The sequence below is a fragment of the Aphis gossypii genome, chromosome 2 (genome assembly GCF_020184175.1).
Source record: "Aphis gossypii isolate Hap1 chromosome 2, ASM2018417v2, whole genome shotgun sequence".
Lineage (NCBI taxonomy): Eukaryota > Metazoa > Arthropoda > Insecta > Hemiptera > Aphididae > Aphis > Aphis gossypii.
This window is the reverse complement of record NC_065531.1, coordinates 9,946,649-9,957,423: the sequence shown is the minus strand read 5'-3', so window position 1 is coordinate 9,957,423 and position 10,775 is coordinate 9,946,649. Positions and strand designations below refer to the sequence as shown.

At 33.3% G+C, this 10,775-nt stretch overlaps 1 protein-coding gene across 2 annotated transcripts in view; it reads left to right on the top strand.

Annotated features, from left to right (window-relative positions):
* Positions 1–391: 391 nt before the first annotated feature.
* LOC114131396 (uncharacterized) overlaps positions 392–10,775 on the top strand; it is a 31,740-nt gene continuing 21,356 nt past the window's right edge. Inside the window, exon 1 of one of the 2 annotated variants that reach the window (XM_027996597.2) lies at positions 392–686. The gene's annotated coding sequence lies outside the window, so the exon portion shown is untranslated. Of the gene's footprint in view, positions 687–3,415; positions 3,435–10,775 lie in introns of those variants that run through there. The other variant, XM_027996599.2, reaches the window with a different exon arrangement.

Below are 10,775 nucleotides of genomic sequence, written 5' to 3'. Positions count from 1 at the left end.
TGATCCAACTGCAGATGTCAAGCACTCATTTATAAACGATAGTGAGAGATCACTACAGCATCGATATAAATATCCACCACTGATATTCAATTTACATTAATACTTTTCTGAAAAGGGTATATTGTATGATATATTGTGTACCTACTGTACACTGTATACACACCTATAATTTAGACGTATTTAAACAACGGAGTTATAGAAATAAATTATAATTATAACACTTACAGCTCTAGAATGTGTATTATTATCCTGTGGTACACTACCTATACGTCGCTCGAAGACCTAACGTCATATCGTAGGCGTCGTAAACATGGTGAATGAAGTAATGGACCAGGAAGGACGAACAGGTAGGGCGCTCCTCCGTTCACGAGACAGCGGACCGGTTTGTGCTGAACAGCCGCAGTAACGAGCTTCGCGCTAATATCGCCGGTCGACCCGTTCAATAGTCTCTCCGGTTGCGTTTACCAATTAACATCGTTATTGTTATTGTTATTATTGTTTATTTATTTTTAATTTTTAAATTTTCGTTTTTAAACAAAAACAACAAAAGACGAAAAAAATCGACAACGACGCGAGTTCGAAAACGATGATACTACGTTACAAACGCGTTCGATTCGTGTCCGTGCCGCTTGTATAGTTTCAATCATTGAAAAATCGGTAGTTTTGATAAATAAAAACAAAATGACGTAAGTTTGAAACGAAATAATATCCATAACAATAACACATTATAAAACTCCAGTCGTTTTGATTGTAAAAAAATAAGTCGAATAATTTACGAATTGAAAAAAAAATTACTAGCTCTATTTGAATACGTTTTGAAAAGAAGGCCGAATTAAGGCTAAATATTGTACATAATATTATCTATCTACTCGTATACATATATACTACCTATGGCTTATTATACCGACAGTTGCATACCGATTATGGTAGTCCAAGGACACCACGCGTGTGTATATTTTGTGATCTAGAACGGCCGAGAGAATATTATTAAAACCACCAGGTTTTCGAACCTACTATATAGTTATATGCACTGCAATAGTAAACGAAATATTTGTTATTATATAGTATATACATATTATCTATACATAAGAATATCGTTAACGCGCGTATTATTTCAGTCATTCTAATTCGTATTATTGTTGTTATTTATTTTTTTAATTCTCGTTTTCAATGGTGAAATTTTCGCCGTACGCAGCAAATACAAAATAATAAGGTAGGTCTTTAGCTAGGTATATAGGTAGTATTATTTTAGCATACCGTGTAGATTTATTATTATCGCTATTATTTTTAATACCACCGTGTGTACGTCTTCCACACTGCAGCGCTTGCGAATATCGTAAGTCATTTCTCGATCGACCGTTTACATAATAACAATTTTTTTTTCTCCAACATTCTATAGTATTCGCGTACATAGCCCGAGGGGCCGCATGCTTTCACGTGACTTAACTTCTACATTATACACCTTCCGAAAGACTGGTCATCGTTATAAATGTCGTAACATCGTGAACGTATATATTTTTAATGTGTCTATATCTATGTATGTATGTATTTATATATTATATTATATACACTATACGTATATGTATATATATATAGTTTACATGCACCCAGCTGTGCAGCCTGCACACGGGAATGACAACGATTCGCTACGATGCGTCTTCCGAAACGAGTAAGTGTGTAACGTAATATGTTGTGTATACGACACGTCGCAAATAGTCAATAGATACATTAGCATAGGCTTATACCTACACGATCCGTTCGGTATTTTATTTTTTCTTACGATCATTAACGACTGTTTAAACTTCGCGTAGTATGTTGCGTTAAAAACTTTGTACAATTCGTTTACCGTGCACAACTATATGGTACTATAATGATATGCATGCGCAGACTATAATTTTACGAAATAAATCGACATTTATTAGTTTTTTTATTTATAGTACGATACATTTCGCTAGATATTATGATTGTACATTGTTAACAAAAATATTCTTTAGTATTATTACTTTAAAATAATACAGTATAAATTGTATAATTATGTACTTATACATTAAGTATTCAAATTTGTTGTTATTGTTATTGTATCCATAAAAATCATGTTGCACATCAAATAAATTGTTTAGTAATAAAATATTTCATTTATCTTATAGACTATAGTGTTTTACAGTTATATTGCGGTTGCTTAATTACTACAATCTTTTTGAAATCAAAATACCGCATGACAGATTTTTGCATATATTTAATTTCATCGTATGCAAATTAAATTTATAATATTATACTTAGTAAAAAGAAATCAAAACGCTTATTAATGTAGTTTGGACGAAAGTATATAACTATTAAAGAATTTTAAAATACGAAAATAGTTTTAATCTTCCACAAATATAATTAAAAATGTACTTAAATTTATAAATAAAAAACCCATTCATTTATGTAAAGCAATTAAACCTCTACGTATGCATGTATATAATAAAATAATAATATCCATACTCTCAAAATCCCGACTAGTTTTCTATAAAATTTCTCATCGAACCGTGATTTTTTTCTTTGTCTTCATAGTCTAATAATTCGTCCATACATCGTCTCGTTTTCTTTGTATACACAAAACATACACTACGTTTTATTATGTACTTATGTATAATTATAGATGAGATAATATGTAGTGACCGCTCTCGGAAACGTTGAAATTCTTCGTCTCCATTATATTATGTAGCGGTATAGCACCTCCCACGACGAGCGGGAAAATGCCGCTCCTTATTTCTATGTATTGTATGTAATAAATATCCAAAGAGATGCTGCTTCCAATGTTTTTTACAGTCGCCACCATAACATAATAGCGTTATACTGCATTATATTTATATCTAAGACTACAAATGTATTATACCGTTGCTACAGCCAACGGGACGAAAAAAATGTGCGTATCGCAAATCGCAATACAAAAATGCGATGTGTAGTAATATAGTTTGTCTGATCGTGCGCGGACGTGATCGTTTTGGCCGACCACAAAAGTCATGTACCTACAACAGAAGAAGCTGATATCAATACCCAATAGCTGCATAGCCACACGCGAAGAGCGATTCGACTCGGTGTGGAAAACTTCGTCGATATATTTATAATGGTTCATATATTATATATATATAATGAGAGAGAGAAAGAGAGAAAACAGAGAGATAGGTAGTACCTATCTATACCTACGTGACGACACTCTCACGTTCGACAAACTCGGAACGGTCATGAGAAAAATATTATATTGCTTTGGCCGCTGCAGCGGGTAATTTACCGCGTCTCCGACTAAAAATAATCGACGGACGGGACCTTAATGGATCTGAAAATCGTTTTATTCCTTTATTTTTCGCCTAGTCACAAGCCTCAGAGGACGCAGGACACACACGCAGCCGTGGCTAGCGATTCGATCCCGCGCGACGAAACGTGTAATAATGGTAATAATAAAAATAATGATAATATAATATTTTTACATTAGATATCCGCGCGCGGATAACATAATGTGCACTCTAGCTAAACCCTAATGCGTAGCCTTAGTCACGAATCTCATTTCTAAACGTTTACGGCGATAAATTTTCGTTAATCGCACGATATAGGTATTAGGTGTGTACGACTATACCAAATACTTATATGTAATATTTTTATGTATAATGTATATATATATATATATATATTGGTATTATACCCATTATACTACACGCACGGTATAAACCGATATATAATAAGAGTATACCTACCCTACATTATATTATACCTGCGCACATTCCAATTATCCAATCTATCACGAATTCACGAACGAAATCTAATAAGTCCCGTTCATACACAACATGGCTATAATATATTATCTTATTTATAACCAAAATTCTGAAACTATACTCGAAGTCACTTTGTAAGTACATAACCGATTACCGGAGTGTGTTCGGATAAAATTAAATCACAGCATGTCTTTGTAAAATATTTCATTATACATATAACTCGTGCAATATAAAATACTCTATTTGGAATTTAAATAGCCTTGCTATAATATCGTGTTCTTAAATTTAAAAAATCACGATATGAATAAATGTATATAATGACCAACTACCCACTTGTCCCACTTAAACTATGTATAACTATGAGATATAATATATTAATGATGTTTTGACATCTGCAGGAGTTTAATATAACTCAATTATCAAATTAAAGTGTAATTTATATTGCTGCAAATTAGCTCGATCATCAAAAGCAGGCACCTTTCTCAGCTTTTCTGTTGGTAATTGGTATATTGGTGTGATGTGAACGTCTAACAGTATAATATAATATATTTTTATGAATAATGACCGTTTGCATAGTCTAGTTGATAGTTCCGCTTAATCATAATAATACGAACACAAATTAATGACTTTATTATATTACATCACTACCAAGCATCGAATTTTATCCTAATAATACATAGGTACATATAATATATTATATATAGGTAGCATACTCATTACATACAGTTAGGAATTTTCTGGTTTAGTAAATCTCTTGAAAACCCATTGAAACTTCAATGTTAAAAAATATTTTCATATCATTAAAAAAATAGCCTAATAAAAAATTTAATAAAAATTATTATTTGAGTAAGTAAATACTTCATAATTTATAATATCATCACTTAGGTTCTAAATATCGAAATTTTTTATATACATTTAGCATTTTTGATGTATAAAATGCACTCTTAAGTTATGAATCATAAAAATCATCTGTTATAGTTATGAGGAAAACTATAATTGAAATCGATTAAAAAATGTAATTATTGATTATTTGATTCTCTTCTTAATAAATTCCTTGGTACGTCAAAGCGACAGTGCATACATAAATGTTAGAAACAATAGTGATTGCGTACACGCCTGCATACGTGCGTAGAAGGCTATAATACTTATTAATTATAAATTATAATAAATCACAATGCATTATTTTTATTATCATCGTATAAATATTAACTAAAATGTGAAACGTTTTAAAATAGCAATTAAAAAATCTATTATATAATATAGGTACTTACATATTATACCATTTTTACCAACTACAAATTAAACGTACATAGTACCACTGATTGTAGAATAGTCTATTTACTCTATTTTATAATCAGTTATAGTACCTATACCTCTGCAAGCCATCAATGGTGTATAATATGATGAAGAGACAATGGCTGAATCACTCTTCTTCCTATATGTCTTGCTTATAAAATGTATAGACAATATATATAGGAATAATAATAATATATTTTTATAACTGTTATTTTACTTGAAAAATAGTAATTTCTTGTCTTTATTTTTATTTTTTTAATTTAAAATCTATCATAATTGAAAAAAGGACAGTTATCTTATTGTGAGTGATGAAAGAAGGATATTAGAGCCCCTTACAATATCTACAGAGGTGAATTAAAAAGTTTAAATCCTCCTCCCCGTACATGCATTGATTGAACTTTGGCTGATACGTCTTTGTTACCTACTCTTGCCACTTTCGTGTCTGAAACTGTCACACCTGAGTAGTGAGTATCTTTCACCGTTCAACTGAGATTACTTAGTCAAGGTTGTGTTTATATTCATTTTTCGATTCAGCGTTTGACTGCAATAAACAATTATGTTTATAAAACATTTACAACAGTTTAGACGACAAAACCATTTTAAGAATAATTTAATCCCATTGCACATTAAGTTATGCAATTCACATTCAAGTGTACAAATTATATAATGTAATGATATTGAGTTATATTAGGGCTTGTTGCTTAGTCGTTACTAAAAAAGCTAGTTTAATTTGATTTCCAATAACTAAAACAGATATTCATGCACTGAAATATTTTTATTGAAACGATTATAAAAGCATCATAATAATAATATGATCGGTGAAAATATTTAACTGAATTAAATCGATCAAGAAAATATATATTGAAATATCCAAAAAACGTCACGGTCTTTATAATGATTACATATTTTTAAATTGTATGATTGTATTACATATTAATGTTAATTTTGAAGCTTACATCGTATTATTCATGCTCAAAATTGAATACTTATATAATATTATATCGATAATAATATCATAAGTTAATGGTTTTAAAACCGACAACTTGAGGTTTGAAAATTATATTCCGAGCGGACTTCTTCCGCGAGAAATCGTTTGTACACACGGCTATTTATGTACCTAATATCGAATACAACGTGGTCATTGCAGTGTTTATTACCGTTTTTCTCTGATCATACATAATATACAAACCACACGCGATCAACGACAAAGACAAAGTTAAATCACCACGCGATTTGCATCACTTGTTAAGAGAAACAAATCCTAACCAGAGCGCCATTGAAAAATATAATATATATTTCGTAATTTTTGACTTTTCACCAACTTCAGGCACGGTGGCTTCGTCCATATCGAGAAAAAACGTTATGGGGCACGCGTGAACGATCTCGTTTGTATAAACGAGCCACTAATAATAACACTATAATAAGTAATAACAATAATCAGCAGCAGCAAACGAAAACCTATCAAGCAGAAACGTGTGTTGATTATTATCGACGCGTATAAGTATACGCTGCAACGTGACGGCGGTGGCTTAGTTTTTTCCATCTGATGACGCAAAAAAAGAACTCAAAGCAGGATGACGAAAAAAAAATCTACACTTGGATGGAAAAAAATTGAATTAATCGTTTGGGCATTGTGCGTTTGAGAAAAACAGATAGTGAATAACGTTTTCTAATCTTGTATACACTATTACCCAATATAATCTTCCGTCTCTCAAAAGCTTTGGTCTAATAAGTGGCCAAATATTTTTGATTTGTGAAACTCGTATATGCAATGCACACTCACAAAGTTAGAATTGTGCACCTAATTAGTCGATGGAACCAATAATAAACGTTAAATAAAATCCAAGTAAATGCGATTATAAGTTTATTGTTATTTTTCCATCATGGCCATTCGATTATACCTTTATAAAATATTTTAGATTCTTAGTGGAGCGATTCAGCGATCTATTTAGGCCTTCTGGGAAGTGAAAATAAACAATTCTCGATACTTTTCAAAACAATTAGAAAAAAAAACATAAAATTGTGTTTCATGCTAGTCCGTTTTATTTTTGTGTAATATATTCATCGAATGACTGACTGTAACAGGCATTCTATATAATACTGTTATGCGTAGGTATGTCTTTAGTCAGCTGTGCACAAAGGACGATTTTCATGTAATCGATAATGTATTAATATTATACTCTTTTTCGAAATCTCATTGTCGCGTATCGATTGGACACGCGTCCAGATCCAATCAAAGCAGCCTTGGTGTCAGCATTTTCCTCGTTTTTGATGAGTGGTGAAGCACAAAGGATTACTGAAAAACAGTAAATACTGATGTATGAGTGATTATTGCTGTAGACGACAATGCGGTCTCTTAATAAATTGCGACACACCACACACCCGCGCAAATATACACACACACGGAAGAGTGGCAAATTATATTAATGGCATCGTCGTCGTCGTCGACACTGCTGCCGCCGCCGTAATGTCCGCCCGTTTGTCAACCGTTCGCGGGAAACATCAAAAGACTTTGGCGGGCCGAGGGCGCTAAACTCGTTTTTCCCAGCGCCCACAGATCGCAGTCGCCGCCACCACCGAGTTGTGCAGTACTATATACATGATTATTATCATATATATATATAGCAACGCTTACCCAGACCCGCGATGACTACATTCTATAATAAACATTAATGTATATTATAACGGAGACACGCTCCGTCGAGACTAAAGAATAGTATAATAATATATTGAAGTCATCGCAGCGTTTCCTCTCGCCGAGCCGCTGTATGCCATCATCCAGCCAGTGTACCTATATAATGATCATAAATTATGATCCACGATATTTGACCCGGTTATAAACATGAATATTAATATAAATAATGAATAATGCCGTTTACACAACGCAGACCGTCCCTTTATTTTAAGAGGACGGTAATTTTTATCCGTATATATGTTGTCTCAGTGTTTTACCGCATCATTTACTATGTAGTAAAATGTACAATAAAGTCAATGGTCTTACGTGATGCATACGACAATTCATATTTTATGAGGTAAGCTTTAATATCAGAACGAATCGATCAACTATGAAATTTAAATTTAAGACCATCTCAGCCATTCCCTTTCTACTTTTTTGAATATTAAAAAGAGTTATGAACATTTTTAAATATTTTATCTACTCATCACTCGCTCAAAAATTAAAACACCATTAAAAACCCAAAGACAAAACACATAATTTAGTATAGTTTCCCCTCTACTAATGTTTAAGCTAACCACACGAAATCCCAACTTCTTAACGTAAATGTTGGCATTATGTTATGCTTTAGTAAGACGAAGACAACACTTACAGAGACGACGTCCTTTTAATAATATTGCTGCTCGATCGGAGCAATACGATACCAACACGATCCCAAATATTATACGAGGGCTGAGCTACAAAAATAAATTAAATGCAGGATATTATTAATTGTTTTTTAGATAAAAACTCATTGATACTATATGTCTATATATTTTACAGTAAACGTTCCCTTAAGTGCTTAAATTATTGTTATTAGTGTACTTTTTAAATTTAACCCAATGTTATTCCGCAATAAGTTGAGATATCAAATTATTGAATGCTAGATTTGTTTTTCTCGGATACGGGAGTTTTTTTTGATAATCACTTAAAAAACTCAATATTCTTTTCGTATCCCTTGCGACAACATTTTCGTGCAGTTTTTAGTGTAATCCCTGCAACTTCCTGCATCCTGCGATGCGTTGAACCTATAACGTGTCACAAACTATTATATGCACGCAAACACGTCTACAGTCGTGGGTCGCGTAATGATGTATTATATTGTTTCTTATCGACACGCGTATTACGTGTTTCGACCTACGCGCTCGAATTCGAACGGAAATAATAGTAACCCCAGTGTCGTTAAGTACACATAATATAATATTGTAAATTTGTATCCATATCAATACATAATTATTATACACATATACGACATACGTATTTATATAACATCACATATGCATATAGCCTATAGGTAATAAGGTAATATTATGGTACCTACGCGTTACGGCAAACGTTTAAAACTATTGGGTCGCGATTTGCGGTTGTTGAACTGTATATAATAGTAGTATTCCGTCGCCGTCCCAACGCGCAATACAAATATACCTACGCGTATAATATATTATTATTATGCATATAGTATCATTTTTATTTTAATCCTTAATTGGACTCGGCGCTCCATAACTATATATATGTACGTAAATAGTTGCCGTACAGCCGTATAGGTGTATTATATTTTATTATATCCTCTGTGCGCACCGCTAAATCGCATTATATATAGTTGCGTACCCTACAAACGTTTTGCACACACAGAACGAGAACATATACGATTTAGACGTATCGCATATACAGAGATGCCTGTATGCGATTGCAGGCGGAGGTAGCCAGATATCGTCTTATTAATTTTTTTCTTATTTGAATATGTTCTTATTTTTCAAACAGTCGCCTATCTCTCATGATGAAATGCGTGTGTGCGCGTTTGTTTGGCGTGTTATTACCATATAGTAAATAGGAGTTCACTGACCGTTTTGGAGTTCTAGACAATAACGTTCTCGAATGCAAAACGCTCTGTCGCTGCAGATGCACAATATAATAATATATATAAAACATCACTATACGCTGCACAGGCCCGTGGTAAACATGCGTATATAGACGTACAGGACAAATCGGTGTTTAATATAATAACAATATTATAATGACGGCGTTTCGTCTTTTGTAAACGCTGTCGTGATTTATGGCTGTTTGAAATCACCGAGCATGCCACAAAAATAATAACAGTAACCGTCGGTACAACCTACTACGATCGTCTCCTGTCTGTATCGCGCAATACGCGATTCCAAACGACTCGTAGTCGACGCTAACCGCTGCAGCTATATACAACCACGCGGTAACTTGCCGACACGACGAATAAAATAATAATGATAAATGCACACTGTTTCTAAATATAATAAATAATATTATGTGGTGTATGATGTAGTATAAGACGTATAGTATAATATATATAAGTACAGAACCCGGAACTGGATTCGTTACCGTTAAGTCACCGCCGCCGCCGTTATCGGTCCATTGGGCGGGTGTCGGTTTCCTGCAGTGTGTCGTGAATAATGTGACACACTACACATAGCCGCACGTTCGACTTAAACGAACGCGCCTGTGGAAGACAACAAATAGCTTTATCGACTCTCTACGATTATTGACATTATTTTCCGAGTGTAGTCGTAAATATAATATATTGTACAGGCTATACGCTTGTATTATATGACTGCCGGTATAATATCGACACGTAAATAACAAACATATACCTATATTACCTATACTCTACGACTATACATATAAAATGGCATTGCGACTTTCATCTTTATATTATTCATTACGCTTTTAATTACTACCATGTACGTTTATTGATCGTACGCACCTAAATCGTACGACATAGGTAGTTGTCCGCCGCAGTCGAAATTCCTACAACGAGATAGACGTGTTTTCTCGTATACACGTCCTATGTACACCGTGAAAATTCGCTTTCGCCGCGGTAGAATTCGACGAGTCAATCACATAATACAATTAAATACATATCCGACCAGCGAATAATATGTAACGGTATAATATTATGCGCACACGGACTCGAAGACTTTAACCGATCTCTGTGAGGTACACAAGTGTACTTTATGCAGTAAATATTACACGACTTCGATCGA